The sequence below is a fragment of the Triturus cristatus genome, chromosome 4_1 (assembly GCF_964204655.1).
Source record: "Triturus cristatus chromosome 4_1, aTriCri1.1, whole genome shotgun sequence".
Classification (NCBI taxonomy): domain Eukaryota; kingdom Metazoa; phylum Chordata; class Amphibia; order Caudata; family Salamandridae; genus Triturus; species Triturus cristatus.
In genome coordinates this window covers 118,045,467-118,066,466 of record NC_140585.1, presented here as the reverse complement: position 1 = coordinate 118,066,466, position 21,000 = coordinate 118,045,467, and the positions used below count along the sequence as shown (strand labels likewise).

Sequence of the window (21,000 nt, the reverse complement as noted above, 5' to 3'; positions counted from 1 at the left end):
ATGGTATGGTCTGTGCAGATTAAAATATTCAGAGCATATTCTGACTTTTAGTTAACACATCTGTAAGCAATTTGGCCATCACTGAATTCAACGTTTATCTCAATCGTAATAGACAAGGATAATGACAAATATAGTTTACAATGTTATTAAGTACATCATTTTATTTAATTGTGTGAATAAATGAACCGTCTCCCCGTCGGGGAATTGAACCCCAGTCTCCCGCGTGACAGGCGGGGATACTGACCACTATACTAACGAGGACATATTGGCTTTAGTTCAACAGTGCTCACCTCCATGAGGTTAGGGCATGCCCTCAATCAATTCACAGTATTGTAATAGGCAGCTTTGCTTCTTTTGGTTAGGAGAAGCAATCTTTTTTCATAAATGATTACAAATCAGAAATTCCTAGCCAAAAATAATCTGCTTTATTAAGAAATGATTGATTAAAATAAATACCTATCTATCGATCTGTCTATCTATCTTTCTATCTATCAGCTCACTTTACCATTTGCAGCTTATAACCATTTACCACCAGGGGTCACTACTAACAAAAAGCAGCCACTCCACTTCTAAATCTAGCCCCTAGAGTTGAGCAGAAGCATAAGATTCCCCACTGCTTCATTCCATTTTCCAATAGATTATAGATGTAAATTGTTTTTGATGGTATGGTCTGTGCAGATTGAAATATTCAGAGCATATTCTGACTTTTAGTTAACACATCTGTAAGCAATTTGGCCATCACTGAATTCAACGTTTATCTCAATCGTAATAGACAAGGATAATGACAAATATAGTTTACAATGTTATTAAGTACATCATTTTATTTAATTGTGTGAATAAAAGGAATCGTCTCCCCATCGGGGAATTGAACCCCAGTCTCCCGTGTTACAGGCGGGTATACTGACAACTATACTAACGAGGACATATTGGCTTTAGTTCAACAGTGCTCACCTCCATGAGGTTAGGGCATGCCCTCAATCAATTCACAGTATTGTAATAGGCAGCTTTGCTTCTTTTGGTTAGGAGAAGCAATCTTTTTTCATAAATGATTACAAATCAGAAATTCCTAGCCAAAAATAATCTGCTTTATTAAGAAATGATTGATTAAAATAAATACCTATCTATCGATCTGTCTATCTATCTTTCTATCTATCAGCTCACTTTACCATTTGCAGCTTATAACCATTTACCACCAGGGGTCACTACTAACAAAAAGCAGCCACTCCACTTCTAAATCTAGCCCCTAGAGTTGAGCAGAAGCATAAGATTCCCCACTGCTTCATTCCATTTTCCAATAGATTATAGATGTAAATTGTTTTTGATGGTATGGTCTGTGCAGATTGAAATATTCAGAGCATATTCTGACTTTTAGTTAACACATCTGTAAGCAATTTGGCCATCACTGAATTCAACGTTTATCTCAATCGTAATAGACAAGGATAATGACAAATATAGTTTACAATGTTATTAAGTACATCATTTTATTTAATTGTGTGAATAAAAGGAATCGTCTCCCCATCGGGGAATTGAACCCCAGTCTCCCGTGTTACAGGCGGGTATACTGACAACTATACTAACGAGGACATATTGGCTTTAGTTCAACAGTGCTCACCTCCATGAGGTTAGGGCATGCCCTCAATCAATTCACAGTATTGTAATAGGCAGCTTTGCTTCTTTTGGTTAGGAGAAGCAATCTTTTTTCATAAATGATTACAAATCAGAAATTCCTAGCCAAAAATAATCTGCTTTATTAAGAAATGATTGATTAAAATAAATACCTATCTATCGATCTGTCTATCTATCTTTCTATCTATCAGCTCACTTTACCATTTGCAGCTTATAACCATTTACCACCAGGGGTCACTACTAACAAAAAGCAGCCACTCCACTTGTAAATCTAGCCCCTAGAGTTGAGCAGAAGCATAAGATTCCCCACTGCTTCATTCCATTTTCCAATAGATTATAGATGTAAATTGTTTTTGATGGTATGGTCTGTGCAGATTAAAATATTCAGAGCATATTCTGACTTTTAGTTAACACATCTGTAAGCAATTTGGCCATCACTGAATTCAACGTTTATCTCAATCGTAATAGACAAGGATAATGACAAATATAGTTTACAATGTTATTAAGTACATCATTTTATTTAATTGTGTGAATAAACGAACCGTCTCCCCGTCGGGGAATTGAACCCCAGTCTCCCGCGTGACAGGCGGGGATACTGACCACTATACTAACGAGGACATATTGGCTTTAGTTCAACAGTGCTCACCTCCATGAGGTTAGGGCATGCCCTCAATCAATTCACAGTATTGTAATAGGCAGCTTTGCTTCTTTTGGTTAGGAGAAGCAATCTTTTTTCATAAATGATTACAAATCAGAAATTCCTAGCCAAAAATAATCTGCTTTATTAAGAAATGATTGATTAAAATAAATACCTATCTATCGATCTGTCTATCTATCTTTCTATCTATCAGCTCACTTTACCATTTGCAGCTTATAACCATTTACCACCAGGGGTCACTACTAACAAAAAGCAGCCACTCCACTTGTAAATCTAGCCCCTAGAGTTGAGCAGAAGCATAAGATTCCCCACTGCTTCATTCCATTTTCCAATAGATTATAGATGTAAATTGTTTTTGATGGTATGGTCTGTGCAGATTAAAATATTCAGAGCATATTCTGACTTTTAGTTAACACATCTGTAAGCAATTTGGCCATCACTGAATTCAACGTTTATCTCAATCGTAATAGACAAGGATAATGACAAATATAGTTTACAATGTTATTAAGTACATCATTTTATTTAATTGTGTGAATAAACGAACCGTCTCCCCGTCGGGGAATTGAACCCCAGTCTCCCGCGTGACAGGCGGGGATACTGACCACTATACTAACGAGGACATATTGGCTTTAGTTCAACAGTGCTCACCTCCATGAGGTTAGGGCATGCCCTCAATCAATTCACAGTATTGTAATAGGCAGCTTTGCTTCTTTTGGTTAGGAGAAGCAATCTTTTTTCATAAATGATTACAAATCAGAAATTCCTAGCCAAAAATAATCTGCTTTATTAAGAAATGATTGATTAAAATAAATACCTATCTATCGATCTGTCTATCTATCTTTCTATCTATCAGCTCACTTTACCATTTGCAGCTTATAACCATTTACCACCAGGGGTCACTACTAACAAAAAGCAGCCACTCCACTTCTAAATCTAGCCCCTAGAGTTGAGCAGAAGCATAAGATTCCCCACTGCTTCATTCCATTTTCCAATAGATTATAGATGTAAATTGTTTTTGATGGTATGGTCTGTGCAGATTGAAATATTCAGAGCATATTCTGACCTTTAGTTAACACATCTGTAAGCAATTTGGCCATCACTGAATTCAACGTTTATCTCAATTGTAATAGACAAGGATAATGACAAATATAGTTTACAATGTTATTAAGTACATCATTTTATTTAATTGTGTGAATAAAAGGAATTATCTCCCCGTCGGGGAATTGAACCCCGGTCTCCCGCGAGACAGGCGGGGATACTGACCACTATACTAACGAGGACATATTGGCTTCAGTTCAACAGTGCTCACCTCCATGAGGTTAGGGCATGCCCTCAATCAATTCACAGTATTGTAATAGGCAGCTTTGCTTCTTTTGGTTAGGAGAAGCAATCTTTTTTCATAAATGATTACAAATCAGAAATTCCTAGCCAAAAATAATCTGCTTTATTAAGAAATGATTGATTAAAATAAATACCTATCTATCGATCTGTCTATCTATCTTTCTATCTATCAGCTCACTTTACCATTTGCAGCTTATAACCATTTACCACCAGGGGTCACTACTAACAAAAAGCAGCCACTCCACTTCTAAATCTAGCCCCTAGAGTTGAGCAGAAGCATAAGATTCCCCACTGCTTCATTCCATTTTCCAATAGATGATAGATGTAAATTGTTTTTGATGGTATGGTCTGTGCAGATTGAAATATTCAGAGCATATTCTGACTTTTAGTTAACACGTCTGTAAGCAATTTGGCCATCACTGAATTCAACGTTTATCTCAATCGTAATAGACAAGGATAATGACAAATATAGTTTACAATGTTATTAAGTACATCATTTTATTTAATTGTGTGAATAAAAGGAATCGTCTCCCCGTCGGGGAATTGAACCCCGGTCTCCCGCGTGACAGGCAGGGATACTGACCACTATACTAACGAGGACATATTGGCTTCAGTTCACCAGTGCTCACCTCCATGAGGTTAGGGCATGCCCTCAATCAATTCACAGTATTGTAATAGGCAGCTTTGCTTCTTTTGGTTAGGAGAAGCAATCTTTTTTCATAAATGATTACAAATCAGAAATTCCTAGCCAAAAATAATCTGCTTTATTAAGAAATGATTGATTAAAATAAATACCTATCTATCGATCTGTCTATCTATCTTTCTATCTATCAGCTCACTTTACCATTTGCAGCTTATAACCATTTACCACCAGGGGTCACTACTAACAAAAAGCAGCCACTCCACTTGTAAATCTAGCCCCTAGAGTTGAGCAGAAGCATAAGATTCCCCACTGCTTCATTCCATTTTCCAATAGATTATAGATGCAAATTGTTTTTGATGGTATGGTCTGTGCAGATTGAAATATTCAGAGCATATTCTGACTTTTAGTTAACACATCTGTAAGCAATTTGGCCATCACTGAATTCAACGTTTATCTCAATCGTAATAGACAAGGATAATGACAAATATAGTTTACAATGTTATTAAGTACATCAGTTTATTTAATTGTGTGAATAAAAGGAACCGTCTCCCCGTCGGGGAATTGAACCCCGGTCTCCCGCGTGACAGGCGGGAATACTGACCACTATACTAACGAGGACATATTGGCTTTAGTTCAACAGTGCTCACCTCCATGAGGTTAGGGCATGCCATCAATCAATTCACAGTATTGTAATAGGCAGCTTTGCTTCTTTTGGTTAGGAGAAGCAATCTTTTTTCATAAATGATTACAAATCAGAAATTCCTAGCCAAAAATAATCTGCTTTATTAAGAAATGATTGATTAAAATAAATACCTATCTATCGATCTGTCTATCTATCTTTCTATCTATCAGCTCACTTTACCATTTGCAGCTTATAACCATTTACCACCAGGGGTCACTACTAACAAAAAGCAGCCACTCCACTTCTAAATCTAGCCCCTAGAGTTGAGCAGAAGCATAAGATTCCCCACTGCTTCATTCCATTTTCCAATAGATTATAGATGTAAATTGTTTTTGATGGTATGGTCTGTGCAGATTGAAATATTCAGAGCATATTCTGACCTTTAGTTAACACATCTGTAAGCAATTTGGCCATCACTGAATTCAACGTTTATCTCAATTGTAATAGACAAGGATAATGACAAATATAGTTTACAATGTTATTAAGTACATCATTTTATTTAATTGTGTGAATAAAAGGAATTATCATCCCGTCGGGGAATTGAACCCCGGTCTCCCGCGTGACAGGCGGGGATACTGACCACTATACTAACGAGGACATATTGGCTTCAGTTCAACAGTGCTCACCTCCATGATGTTAGGGCATGCCCTCAATCAATTCACAGTATTGTAATAGGCAGCTTTGCTTCTTTTGGTTAGGAGAAGCAATCTTTTTTCATAAATGATTACAAATCAGAAATTCCTAGCCAAAAATAATCTGCTTTATTAAGAAATGATTGATTAAAATAAATACCTATCTATCGATCTGTCTATCTATCTTTCTATCTATCAGCTCACTTTACCATTTGCAGCTTATAACCATTTACCACCAGGGGTCACTACTAACAAAAAGCAGCCACTCCACTTCTAAATCTAGCCCCTAGAGTTGAGCAGAAGCATAAGATTCCCCACTGCTTCATTCCATTTTCCAATAGATTATAGATGTAAATTGTTTTTGATGGTATGGTCTGTGCAGATTGAAATATTCAGAGAATATTCTGACCTTTAGTTAACACATCTGTAAGCAATTTGGCCATCACTGAATTCAACGTTTATCTCAATCGTAATAGACAAGGATAATGACAAATATAGTTTACAATGTTATTAAGTACATCATTTTATTTAATTGTGTGAATAAAAGGAATCGTCTCCCCATCGGGGAATTGAACCCCAGTCTCCCGTGTTACAGGCGGGTATACTGACAACTATACTAACGAGGACATATTGGCTTTAGTTCAACAGTGCTCACCTCCATGAGGTTAGGGCATGCCCTCAATCAATTCACAGTATTGTAATAGGCAGCTTTGCTTCTTTTGGTTAGGAGAAGCAATCTTTTTTCATAAATGATTACAAATCAGAAATTCCTAGCCAAAAATAATCTGCTTTATTAAGAAATGATTGATTAAAATAAATACCTATCTATCGATCTGTCTATCTATCTTTCTATCTATCAGCTCACTTTACCATTTGCAGCTTATAACCATTTACCACCAGGGGTCACTACTAACAAAAAGCAGCCACTCCACTTGTAAATCTAGCCCCTAGAGTTGAGCAGAAGCATAAGATTCCCCACTGCTTCATTCCATTTTCCAATAGATTATAGATGTAAATTGTTTTTGATGGTATGGTCTGTGCAGATTAAAATATTCAGAGCATATTCTGACTTTTAGTTAACACATCTGTAAGCAATTTGGCCATCACTGAATTCAACGTTTATCTCAATCGTAATAGACAAGGATAATGACAAATATAGTTTACAATGTTATTAAGTACATCATTTTATTTAATTGTGTGAATAAACGAACCGTCTCCCCGTCGGGGAATTGAACCCCAGTCTCCCGCGTGACAGGCGGGGATACTGACCACTATACTAACGAGGACATATTGGCTTTAGTTCAACAGTGCTCACCTCCATGAGGTTAGGGCATGCCCTCAATCAATTCACAGTATTGTAATAGGCAGCTTTGCTTCTTTTGGTTAGGAGAAGCAATCTTTTTTCATAAATGATTACAAATCAGAAATTCCTAGCCAAAAATAATCTGCTTTATTAAGAAATGATTGATTAAAATAAATACCTATCTATCGATCTGTCTATCTATCTTTCTATCTATCAGCTCACTTTACCATTTGCAGCTTATAACCATTTACCACCAGGGGTCACTACTAACAAAAAGCAGCCACTCCACTTGTAAATCTAGCCCCTAGAGTTGAGCAGAAGCATAAGATTCCCCACTGCTTCATTCCATTTTCCAATAGATTATAGATGTAAATTGTTTTTGATGGTATGGTCTGTGCAGATTAAAATATTCAGAGCATATTCTGACTTTTAGTTAACACATCTGTAAGCAATTTGGCCATCACTGAATTCAACGTTTATCTCAATCGTAATAGACAAGGATAATGACAAATATAGTTTACAATGTTATTAAGTACATCATTTTATTTAATTGTGTGAATAAACGAACCGTCTCCCCGTCGGGGAATTGAACCCCAGTCTCCCGCGTGACAGGCGGGGATACTGACCACTATTCTAACGAGGACATATTGGCTTTAGTTCAACAGTGCTCACCTCCATGAGGTTAGGGCATGCCCTCAATCAATTCACAGTATTGTAATAGGCAGCTTTGCTTCTTTTGGTTAGGAGAAGCAATCTTTTTTCATAAATGATTACAAATCAGAAATTCCTAGCCAAAAATAATCTGCTTTATTAAGAAATGATTGATTAAAATAAATACCTATCTATCGATCTGTCTATCTATCTTTCTATCTATCAGCTCACTTTACCATTTGCAGCTTATAACCATTTACCACCAGGGGTCACTACTAACAAAAAGCAGCCACTCCACTTCTAAATCTAGCCCCTAGAGTTGAGCAGAAGCATAAGATTCCCCACTGCTTCATTCCATTTTCCAATAGATTATAGATGTAAATTGTTTTTGATGGTATGGTCTGTGCAGATTGAAATATTCAGAGCATATTCTGACCTTTAGTTAACACATCTGTAAGCAATTTGGCCATCACTGAATTCAACGTTTATCTCAATTGTAATAGACAAGGATAATGACAAATATAGTTTACAATGTTATTAAGTACATCATTTTATTTAATTGTGTGAATAAAAGGAATTATCTCCCCGTTGGGGAATTGAACCCCGGTCTCCCGCGAGACAGGCGGGGATACTGACCACTATACTAACGAGGACATATTGGCTTCAGTTCAACAGTGCTCACCTCCATGAGGTTAGGGCATGCCCTCAATCAATTCACAGTATTGTAATAGGCAGCTTTGCTTCTTTTGGTTAGGAGAAGCAATCTTTTTTCATAAATGATTACAAATCAGAAATTCCTAGCCAAAAATAATCTGCTTTATTAAGAAATGATTGATTAAAATAAATACCTATCTATCGATCTGTCTATCTATCTTTCTATCTATCAGCTCACTTTACCATTTGCAGCTTATAACCATTTACCACCAGGGGTCACTACTAACAAAAAGCAGCCACTCCACTTCTAAATCTAGCCCCTAGAGTTGAGCAGAAGCATAAGATTCCCCACTGCTTCATTCCATTTTCCAATAGATGATAGATGTAAATTGTTTTTGATGGTATGGTCTGTGCAGATTGAAATATTCAGAGCATATTCTGACTTTTAGTTAACACGTCTGTAAGCAATTTGTCCATCACTGAATTCAACGTTTATCTCAATCGTAATAGACAAGGATAATGACAAATATAGTTTACAATGTTATTAAGTACATCATTTTATTTAATTGTGTGAATAAAAGGAATCGTCTCCCCGTCGGGGAATTGAACCCCGGTCTCCCGCGTGACAGGCAGGGATACTGACCACTATACTAACGAGGACATATTGGCTTCAGTTCACCAGTGCTCACCTCCATGAGGTTAGGGCATGCCCTCAATCAATTCACAGTATTGTAATAGGCAGCTTTGCTTCTTTTGGTTAGGAGAAGCAATCTTTTTTCATAAATGATTACAAATCAGAAATTCCTAGCCAAAAATAATCTGCTTTATTAAGAAATGATTGATTAAAATAAATACCTATCTATCGATCTGTCTATCTATCTTTCTATCTATCAGCTCACTTTACCATTTGCAGCTTATAACCATTTACCACCAGGGGTCACTACTAACAAAAAGCAGCCACTCCACTTGTAAATCTAGCCCCTAGAGTTGAGCAGAAGCATAAGATTCCCCACTGCTTCATTCCATTTTCCAATAGATTATAGATGCAAATTGTTTTTGATGGTATGGTCTGTGCAGATTGAAATATTCAGAGCATATTCTGACTTTTAGTTAACACATCTGTAAGCAATTTGGCCATCACTGAATTCAACGTTTATCTCAATCGTAATAGACAAGGATAATGACAAATATAGTTTACAATGTTATTAAGTACATCATTTTATTTAATTGTGTGAATAAAAGGAACCGTCTCCCCGTCGGGGAATTGAACCCCGGTCTCCCGCGTGACAGGCGGGAATACTGACCACTATACTAACGAGGACATATTGGCTTTAGTTCAACAGTGCTCACCTCCATGAGGTTAGGGCATGCCATCAATCAATTCACAGTATTGTAATAGGCAGCTTTGCTTCTTTTGGTTAGGAGAAGCAATCTTTTTTCATAAATGATTACAAATCAGAAATTCCTAGCCAAAAATAATCTGCTTTATTAAGAAATGATTGATTAAAATAAATACCTATCTATCGATCTGTCTATCTATCTTTCTATCTATCAGCTCACTTTACCATTTGCAGCTTATAACCATTTACCACCAGGGGTCACTACTAACAAAAAGCAGCCACTCCACTTCTAAATCTAGCCCCTAGAGTTGAGCAGAAGCATAAGATTCCCCACTGCTTCATTCCATTTTCCAATAGATTATAGATGTAAATTGTTTTTGATGGTATGGTCTGTGCAGATTGAAATATTCAGAGCATATTCTGACCTTTAGTTAACACATCTGTAAGCAATTTGGCCATCACTGAATTCAACGTTTATCTCAATTGTAATAGACAAGGATAATGACAAATATAGTTTACAATGTTATTAAGTACATCATTTTATTTAATTGTGTGAATAAAAGGAATTATCATCCCGTCGGGGAATTGAACCCCGGTCTCCCGCGTGACAGGCGGGGATACTGACCACTATACTAACGAGGACATATTGGCTTCAGTTCAACAGTGCTCACCTCCATGATGTTAGGGCATGCCCTCAATCAATTCACAGTATTGTAATAGGCAGCTTTGCTTCTTTTGGTTAGGAGAAGCAATCTTTTTTCATAAATGATTACAAATCAGAAATTCCTAGCCAAAAACAATCTGCTTTATTAAGAAATGATTGATTAAAATAAATACCTATCTATCGATCTGTCTATCTATCTTTCTATCTATCAGCTCACTTTACCATTTGCAGCTTATAACCATTTACCACCAGGGGTCACTACTAACAAAAAGCAGCCACTCCACTTCTAAATCTAGCCCCTAGAGTTGAGCAGAAGCATAAGATTCCCCACTGCTTCATTCCATTTTCCAATAGATTATAGATGTAAATTGTTTTTGATGGTATGGTCTGTGCAGATTGAAATATTCAGAGAATATTCTGACCTTTAGTTAACACATCTGTAAGCAATTTGGCCATCACTGAATTCAACGTTTATCTCAATCGTAATAGACAAGGATAATGACAAATATAGTTTACAATGTTATTAAGTACATCATTTTATTTAATTGTGTGAATAAAAGGAATCGTCTCCCCATCGGGGAATTGAACCCCAGTCTCCCGTGTTACAGGCGGGTATACTGACAACTATACTAACGAGGACATATTGGCTTTAGTTCAACAGTGCTCACCTCCATGAGGTTAGGGCATGCCCTCAATCAATTCACAGTATTGTAATAGGCAGCTTTGCTTCTTTTGGTTAGGAGAAGCAATCTTTTTTCATAAATGATTACAAATCAGAAATTCCTAGCCAAAAATAATCTGCTTTATTAAGAAATGATTGATTAAAATAAATACCTATCTATCGATCTGTCTATCTATCTTTCTATCTATCAGCTCACTTTACCATTTGCAGCTTATAACATTTACCACCAGGGGTCACTACTAACAAAAAGCAGCCACTCCACTTGTAAATCTAGCCCCTAGAGTTGAGCAGAAGCATAAGATTCCCCACTGCTTCATTCCATTTTCCAATAGATTATAGATGTAAATTGTTTTTGATGGTATGGTCTGTGCAGATTAAAATATTCAGAGCATATTCTGACTTTTAGTTAACACATCTGTAAGCAATTTGGCCATCAATGAATTCAACGTTTATCTCAATCGTAATAGACAAGGATAATGACAAATATAGTTTACAATGTTATTAAGTACATCATTTTATTTAATTGTGTGAATAAACGAACCGTCTCCCCGTCGGGGAATTGAACCCCAGTCTCCCGCGTGACAGGCGGGGATACTGACCACTATACTAACGAGGACATATTGGCTTTAGTTCAACAGTGCTCACCTCCATGAGGTTAGGGCATGCCCTCAATCAATTCACAGTATTGTAATAGGCAGCTTTGCTTCTTTTGGTTAGGAGAAGCAATCTTTTTTCATAAATGATTACAAATCAGAAATTCCTAGCCAAAAATAATCTGCTTTATTAAGAAATGATTGATTAAAATAAATACCTATCTATCGATCTGTCTATCTATCTTTCTATCTATCAGCTCACTTTACCATTTGCAGCTTATAACCATTTACCACCAGGGGTCACTACTAACAAAAAGCAGCCACTCCACTTCTAAATCTAGCCCCTAGAGTTGAGCAGAAGCATAAGATTCCCCACTGCTTCATTCCATTTTCCAATAGATTATAGATGTAAATTGTTTTTGATGGTATGGTCTGTGCAGATTGAAATATTCAGAGCATATTCTGACTTTTAGTTAACACATCTGTAAGCAATTTGGCCATCACTGAATTCAACGTTTATCTCAATCGTAATAGACAAGGATAATGACAAATATAGTTTACAATGTTATTAAGTACATCATTTTATTTAATTGTGTGAATAAAAGGAATCGTCTCCCCATCGGGGAATTGAACCCCAGTCTCCCGTGTTACAGGCGGGTATACTGACAACTATACTAACGAGGACATATTGGCTTTAGTTCAACAGTGCTCACCTCCATGAGGTTAGGGCATGCCCTCAATCAATTCACAGTATTGTAATAGGCAGCTTTGCTTCTTTTGGTTAGGAGAAGCAATCTTTTTTCATAAATGATTACAAATCAGAAATTCCTAGCCAAACATAATCTGCTTTATTAAGAAATGATTGATTAAAATAAATACCTATCTATCGATCTGTCTATCTATCTTTCTATCTATCAGCTCACTTTACCATTTGCAGCTTATAACCATTTACCACCAGGGGTCACTACTAACAAAAAGCAGCCACTCCACTTGTAAATCTAGCCCCTAGAGTTGAGCAGAAGCATAAGATTCCCCACTGCTTCATTCCATTTTCCAATAGATTATAGATGTAAATTGTTTTTGATGGTATGGTCTGTGCAGATTAAAATATTCAGAGCATATTCTGACTTTTAGTTAACACATCTGTAAGCAATTTGGCCATCACTGAATTCAACGTTTATCTCAATCGTAATAGACAAGGATAATGACAAATATAGTTTACAATGTTATTAAGTACATCATTTTATTTAATTGTGTGAATAAACGAACCGTCTCCCCGTCGGGGAATTGAACCCCAGTCTCCCGCGTGACAGGCGGGGATACTGACCACTATACTAACGAGGACATATTGGCTTTAGTTCAACAGTGCTCACCTCCATGAGGTTAGGGCATGCCCTCAATCAATTCACAGTATTGTAATAGGCAGCTTTGCTTCTTTTGGTTAGGAGAAGCAATCTTTTTTCATAAATGATTACAAATCAGAAATTCCTAGCCAAAAATAATCTGCTTTATTAAGAAATGATTGATTAAAATAAATACCTATCTATCGATCTGTCTATCTATCTTTCTATCTATCAGCTCACTTTACCATTTGCAGCTTATAACCATTTACCACCAGGGGTCACTACTAACAAAAAGCAGCCACTCCACTTGTAAATCTAGCCCCTAGAGTTGAGCAGAAGCATAAGATTCCCCACTGCTTCATTCCATTTTCCAATAGATTATAGATGTAAATTGTTTTTGATGGTATGGTCTGTGCAGATTAAAATATTCAGAGCATATTCTGACTTTTAGTTAACACATCTGTAAGCAATTTGGCCATCACTGAATTCAACGTTTATCTCAATCGTAATAGACAAGGATAATGACAAATATAGTTTACAATGTTATTAAGTACATCATTTTATTTAATTGTGTGAATAAACGAACCGTCTCCCCGTCGGGGAATTGAACCCCAGTCTCCCGCGTGACAGGCGGGGATACTGACCACTATACTAACGAGGACATATTGGCTTTAGTTCAACAGTGCTCACCTCCATGAGGTTAGGGCATGCCCTCAATCAATTCACAGTATTGTAATAGGCAGCTTTGCTTCTTTTGGTTAGGAGAAGCAATCTTTTTTCATAAATGATTACAAATCAGAAATTCCTAGCCAAAAATAATCTGCTTTATTAAGAAATGATTGATTAAAATAAATACCTATCTATCGATCTGTCTATCTATCTTTCTATCTATCAGCTCACTTTACCATTTGCAGCTTATAACCATTTACCACCAGGGGTCACTACTAACAAAAAGCAGCCACTCCACTTCTAAATCTAGCCCCTAGAGTTGAGCAGAAGCATAAGATTCCCCACTGCTTCATTCCATTTTCCAATAGATTATAGATGTAAATTGTTTTTGATGGTATGGTCTGTGCAGATTGAAATATTCAGAGCATATTCTGACCTTTAGTTAACACATCTGTAAGCAATTTGGCCATCACTGAATTCAACGTTTATCTCAATTGTAATAGACAAGGATAATGACAAATATAGTTTACAATGTTATTAAGTACATCATTTTATTTAATTGTGTGAATAAAAGGAATTATCTACCCGTCGGGGAATTGAACCCCGGTCTCCCGCGAGACAGGCGGGGATACTGACCACTATACTAACGAGGACATATTGGCTTCAGTTCAACAGTGCTCACCTCCATGAGGTTAGGGCATGCCCTCAATCAATTCACAGTATTGTAATAGGCAGCTTTGCTTCTTTTGGTTAGGAGAAGCAATCTTTTTTCATAAATGATTACAAATCAGAAATTCCTAGCCAAAAATAATCTGCTTTATTAAGAAATGATTGATTAAAATAAATACCTATCTATCGATCTGTCTATCTATCTTTCTATCTATCAGCTCACTTTACCATTTGCAGCTTATAACCATTTACCACCAGGGGTCACTACTAACAAAAAGCAGCCACTCCACTTCTAAATCTAGCCCCTAGAGTTGAGCAGAAGCATAAGATTCCCCACTGCTTCATTCCATTTTCCAATAGATGATAGATGTAAATTGTTTTTGATGGTATGGTCTGTGCAGATTGAAATATTCAGAGCATATTCTGACTTTTAGTTAACACGTCTGTAAGCAATTTGGCCATCACTGAATTCAACGTTTATCTCAATCGTAATAGACAAGGATAATGACAAATATAGTTTACAATGTTATTAAGTACATCATTTTATTTAATTGTGTGAATAAAAGGAATCGTCTCCCCGTCGGGGAATTGAACCCCGGTCTCCCGCGTGACAGGCAGGGATACTGACCACTATACTAACGAGGACATATTGGCTTCAGTTCACCAGTGCTCACCTCCATGAGGTTAGGGCATGCCCTCAATCAATTCACAGTATTGTAATAGGCAGCTTTGCTTCTTTTGGTTAGGAGAAGCAATCTTTTTTCATAAATGATTACAAATCAGAAATTCCTAGCCAAAAATAATCTGCTTTATTAAGAAATGATTGATTAAAATAAATACCTATCTATCGATCTGTCTATCTATCTTTCTATCTATCAGCTCACTTTACCATTTGCAGCTTATAACCATTTACCACCAGGGGTCACTACTAACAAAAAGCAGCCACTCCACTTGTAAATCTAGCCCCTAGAGTTGAGCAGAAGCATAAGATTCCCCACTGCTTCATTCCATTTTCCAATAGATTATAGATGCAAATTGTTTTTGATGGTATGGTCTGTGCAGATTGAAATATTCAGAGCATATTCTGACTTTTAGTTAACACATCTGTAAGCAATTTGGCCATCACTGAATTCAACGTTTATCTCAATCGTAATAGACAAGGATAATGACAAATATAGTTTACAATGTTATTAAGTACATCAGTTTATTTAATTGTGTGAATAAAAGGAACCGTCTCCCCGTCGGGGAATTGAACCCCGGTCTCCCGCGTGACAGGCGGGAATACTGACCACTATACTAACGAGGACATATTGGCTTTAGTTCAACAGTGCTCACCTCCATGAGGTTAGGGCATGCCATCAATCAATTCACAGTATTGTAATAGGCAGCTTTGCTTCTTTTGGTTAGGAGAAGCAATCTTTTTTCATAAATGATTACAAATCAGAAATTCCTAGCCAAAAATAATCTGCTTTATTAAGAAATGATTGATTAAAATAAATACCTATCTATCGATCTGTCTATCTATCTTTCTATCTATCAGCTCACTTTACCATTTGCAGCTTATAACCATTTACCACCAGGGGTCACTACTAACAAAAAGCAGCCACTCCACTTCTAAATCTAGCCCCTAGAGTTGAGCAGAAGCATAAGATTCCCCACTGCTTCATTCCATTTTCCAATAGATTATAGATGTAAATTGTTTTTGATGGTATGGTCTGTGCAGATTGAAATATTCAGAGCATATTCTGACCTTTAGTTAACACATCTGTAAGCAATTTGGCCATCACTGAATTCAACGTTTATCTCAATTGTAATAGACAAGGATAATGACAAATATAGTTTACAATGTTATTAAGTACATCATTTTATTTAATTGTGTGAATAAAAGGAATTATCATCCCGTCGGGGAATTGAACCCCGGTCTCCCGCGTGACAGGCGGGGATACTGACCACTATACTAACGAGGACATATTGGCTTCAGTTCAACAGTGCTCACCTCCATGATGTTAGGGCATGCCCTCAATCAATTCACAGTATTGTAATAGGCAGCTTTGCTTCTTTTGGTTAGGAGAAGCAATCTTTTTTCATAAATGATTACAAATCAGAAATTCCTAGCCAAAAATAATCTGCTTTATTAAGAAATGATTGATTAAAATAAATACCTATCTATCGATCTGTCTATCTATCTTTCTATCTATCAGCTCACTTTACCATTTGCAGCTTATAACCATTTACCACCAGGGGTCACTACTAACAAAAAGCAGCCACTCCACTTCTAAATCTAGCCCCTAGAGTTGAGCAGAAGCATAAGATTCCCCACTGCTTCATTCCATTTTCCAATAGATTATAGATGTAAATTGTTTTTGATGGTATGGTCTGTGCAGATTGAAATATTCAGAGAATATTCTGACCTTTAGTTAACACATCTGTAAGCAATTTGGCCATCACTGAATTCAACGTTTATCTCAATCGTAATAGACAAGGATAATGACAAATATAGTTTACAATGTTATTAAGTACATCATTTTATTTAATTGTGTGAATAAAAGGAATCGTCTCCCCATCGGGGAATTGAACCCCAGTCTCCCGTGTTACAGGCGGGTATACTGACAACTATACTAACGAGGACATATTGGCTTTAGTTCAACAGTGCTCACCTCCATGAGGTTAGGGCATGCCCTCAATCAATTCACAGTATTGTAATAGGCAGCTTTGCTTCTTTTGGTTAGGAGAAGCAATCTTTTTTCATAAATGATTACAAATCAGAAATTCCTAGCCAAAAATAATCTGCTTTATTAAGAAATGATTGATTAAAATAAATACCTATCTATCGATCTGTCTATCTATCTTTCTATCTATCAGCTCACTTTACCATTTGCAGCTTATAACCATTTACCACCAGGGGTCACTACTAACAAAAAGCAGCCACTCCACTTGTAAATCTAGCCCCTAGAGTTGAGCAGAAGCATAAGATTCCCCACTGCTTCATTCCATTTTCCAATAGATTATAGATGTAAATTGTTTTTGATGGTATGGTCTGTGCAGATTAAAATATTCAGAGCATATTCTGACTTTTAGTTAACACATCTGTAAGCAATTTGGCCATCACTGAATTCAACGTTTATCTCAATCGTAATAGACAAGGATAATGACAAATATAGTTTACAATGTTATTAAGTACATCATTTTATTTAATTGTGTGAATAAACGAACCGTCTCCCCGTCGGGGAATTGAACCCCAGTCTCCCGCGTGACAGGCGGGGATACTGACCACTATACTAACGAGGACATATTGGCTTTAGTTCAACAGTGCTCACCTCCATGAGGTTAGGGCATGCCCTCAATCAATTCACAGTATTGTAATAGGCAGCTTTGCTTCTTTTGGTTAGGAGAAGCAATCTTTTTTCATAAATGATTACAAATCAGAAATTCCTAGCCAAAAATAATCTGCTTTATTAAGAAATGATTGATTAAAATAAATACCTATCTATCGATCTGTCTATCTATCTTTCTATCTATCAGCTCACTTTACCATTTGCAGCTTATAACCATTTACCACCAGGGGTCACTACTAACAAAAAGCAGCCACTCCACTTGTAAATCTAGCCCCTAGAGTTGAGCAGAAGCATAAGATTCCCCACTGCTTCATTCCATTTTCCAATAGATTATAGATGTAAATTGTTTTTGATGGTATGGTCTGTGCAGATTAAAATATTCAGAGCATATTCTGACTTTTAGTTAACACATCTGTAAGCAATTTGGCCATCACTGAATTCAACGTTTATCTCAATCGTAATAGACAAGGATAATGACAAATATAGTTTACAATGTTATTAAGTACATCATTTTATTTAATTGTGTGAATAAACGAACCGTCTCCCCGTCGGGGAATTGAACCCCAGTCTCCCGCGTGACAGGCGGGGATACTGACCACTATACTAACGAGGACATATTGGCTTTAGTTCAACAGTGCTCACCTCCATGAGGTTAGGGCATGCCCTCAATCAATTCACAGTATTGTAATAGGCAGCTTTGCTTCTTTTGGTTAGGAGAAGCAATCTTTTTTCATAAATGATTACAAATCAGAAATTCCTAGCCAAAAATAATCTGCTTTATTAAGAAATGATTGATTAAAATAAATACCTATCTATCGATCTGTCTATCTATCTTTCTATCTATCAGCTCACTTTACCATTTGCAGCTTATAACCATTTACCACCAGGGGTCACTACTAACAAAAAGCAGCCACTCCACTTCTAAATCTAGCCCCTAGAGTTGAGCAGAAGCATAAGATTCCCCACTGCTTCATTCCATTTTCCAATAGATTATAGATGTAAATTGTTTTTGATGGTATGGTCTGTGCAGATTGAAATATTCAGAGCATATTCTGACCTTTAGTTAACACATCTGTAAGCAATTTGGCCATCACTGAATTCAACGTTTATCTCAATTGTAATAGACAAGGATAATGACAAATATAGTTTACAATGTTATTAAGTACATCATTTTATTTAATTGTGTGAATAAAAGGAATTATCTCCCCGTTGGGGAATTGAACCCCGGTCTCCCGCGAGACAGGCGGGGATACTGACCACTATACTAACGAGGACATATTGGCTTCAGTTCAACAGTGCTCACCTCCATGAGGTTAGGGCATGCCCTCAATCAATTCACAGTATTGTAATAGGCAGCTTTGCTTCTTTTGGTTAGGAGAAGCAATCTTTTTTCATAAATGATTACAAATCAGAAATTCCTAGCCAAAAATAATCTGCTTTATTAAGAAATGATTGATTAAAATAAATACCTATCTATCGATCTGTCTATCTATCTTTCTATCTATCAGCTCACTTTACCATTTGCAGCTTATAACCATTTACCACCAGGGGTCACTACTAACAAAAAGCAGCCACTCCACTTCTAAATCTAGCCCCTAGAGTTGAGCAGAAGCATAAGATTCCCCACTGCTTCATTCCATTTTCCAATAGATGATAGATGTAAATTGTTTTTGATGGTATGGTCTGTGCAGATTGAAATATTCAGAGCATATTCTGACTTTTAGTTAACACGTCTGTAAGCAATTTGTCCATCACTGAATTCAACGTTTATCTCAATCGTAATAGACAAGGATAATGACAAATATAGTTTACAATGTTATTAAGTACATCATTTTATTTAATTGTGTGAATAAAAGGAATCGTCTCCCCGTCGGGGAATTGAACCCCGGTCTCCCGCGTGACAGGCAGGGATACTGACCACTATACTAACGAGGACATATTGGCTTCAGTTCACCAGTGCTCACCTCCATGAGGTTAGGGCATGCCCTCAATCAATTCACAGTATTGTAATAGGCAGCTTTGCTTCTTTTGGTTAGGAGAAGCAATCTTTTTTCATAAATGATTACAAATCAGAAATTCCTAGCCAAAAATAATCTGCTTTATTAAGAAATGATTGATTAAAATAAATACCTATCTATCGATCTGTCTATCTATCTTTCTATCTATCAGCTCACTTTACCATTTGCAGCTTATAACCATTTACCACCAGGGGTCACTACTAACAAAAAGCAGCCACTCCACTTGTAAATCTAGCCCCTAGAGTTGAGCAGAAGCATAAGATTCCCCACTGCTTCATTCCATTTTCCAATAGATTATAGATGCAAATTGTTTTTGATGGTATGGTCTGTGCAGATTGAAATATTCAGAGCATATTCTGACTTTTAGTTAACACATCTGTAAGCAATTTGGCCATCACTGAATTCAACGTTTATCTCAATCGTAATAGACAAGGATAATGACAAATATAGTTTACAATGTTATTAAGTACATCATTTTATTTAATTGTGTGAATAAAAGGAACCGTCTCCCCGTCGGGGAATTGAACCCCGGTCTCCCGCGTGACAGGCGGGAATACTGACCACTATACTAACGAGGACATATTGGCTTTAGTTCAACAGTGCTCACCTCCATGAGGTTAGGGCATGCCATCAATCAATTCACAGTATTGTAATAGGCAGCTTTGCTTCTTTTGGTTAGGAGAAGCAATCTTTTTTCATAAATGATTACAAATCAGAAATTCCTAGCCAAAAATAATCTGCTTTATTAAGAAATGATTGATTAAAATAAATACCTATCTATCGATCTGTCTATCTATCTTTCTATCTATCAGCTCACTTTACCATTTGCAGCTTATAACCATTTACCACCAGGGGTCACTACTAACAAAAAGCAGCCACTCCACTTCTAAATCTAGCCCCTAGAGTTGAGCAGAAGCATAAGATTCCCCACTGCTTCATTCCATTTTCCAATAGATTATAGATGTAAATTGTTTTTGATGGTATGGTCTGTGCAGATTGAAATATTCAGAGCATATTCTGACCTTTAGTTAACACATCTGTAAGCAATTTGGCCATCACTGAATTCAACGTTTATCTCAATTGTAATAGACAAGGATAATGACAAATATAGTTTACAATGTTATTAAGTACATCATTTTATTTAATTGTGTGAATAAAAGGAATTATCATCCCGTCGGGGAATTGAACCCCGGTCTCCCGCGTGACAGGCGGGGATACTGACCACTATACTAACGAGGACATATTGGCTTCAGTTCAACAGTGCTCACCTCCATGATGTTAGGGCATGCCCTCAATCAATTCACAGTATTGTAATAGGCAGCTTTGCTTCTTTTGGTTAGGAGAAGCAATCTTTTTTCATAAATGATTACAAATCAGAAATTCCTAGCCAAAAATAATCTGCTTTATTAAGAAATGATTGATTAAAATAAATACCTATCTATCGATCTGTCTATCTATCTTTCTATCTATCAGCTCACTTTACCATTTGCAGCTTAT

General features: G+C 36.7%; 4 non-coding genes across 4 annotated transcripts; all 4 read right to left on the bottom strand.

Moving 5' to 3' along the window:
• Positions 1–4,814: 4,814 nt before the first annotated feature.
• TRNAD-GUC (transfer RNA aspartic acid (anticodon GUC)) lies at positions 4,815–4,886 on the bottom strand. Its single transcript has one exon. It is a non-coding gene; the product is annotated as a tRNA-Asp (tRNA).
• A 4,553-nt stretch (positions 4,887–9,439) lies between these two features.
• Positions 9,440–9,511, bottom strand: TRNAD-GUC (transfer RNA aspartic acid (anticodon GUC)). Its single transcript has one exon. It is a non-coding gene; the product is annotated as a tRNA-Asp (tRNA).
• Positions 9,512–15,384: 5,873 nt separating this feature from the next.
• TRNAD-GUC (transfer RNA aspartic acid (anticodon GUC)) lies at positions 15,385–15,456 on the bottom strand. Its single transcript has one exon. It is a non-coding gene; the product is annotated as a tRNA-Asp (tRNA).
• A 4,553-nt stretch (positions 15,457–20,009) lies between these two features.
• On the bottom strand, positions 20,010–20,081 carry TRNAD-GUC (transfer RNA aspartic acid (anticodon GUC)). The gene has a single exon. It is a non-coding gene; the product is annotated as a tRNA-Asp (tRNA).
• Between the last annotated feature and the right edge of the window lie 919 nt (positions 20,082–21,000).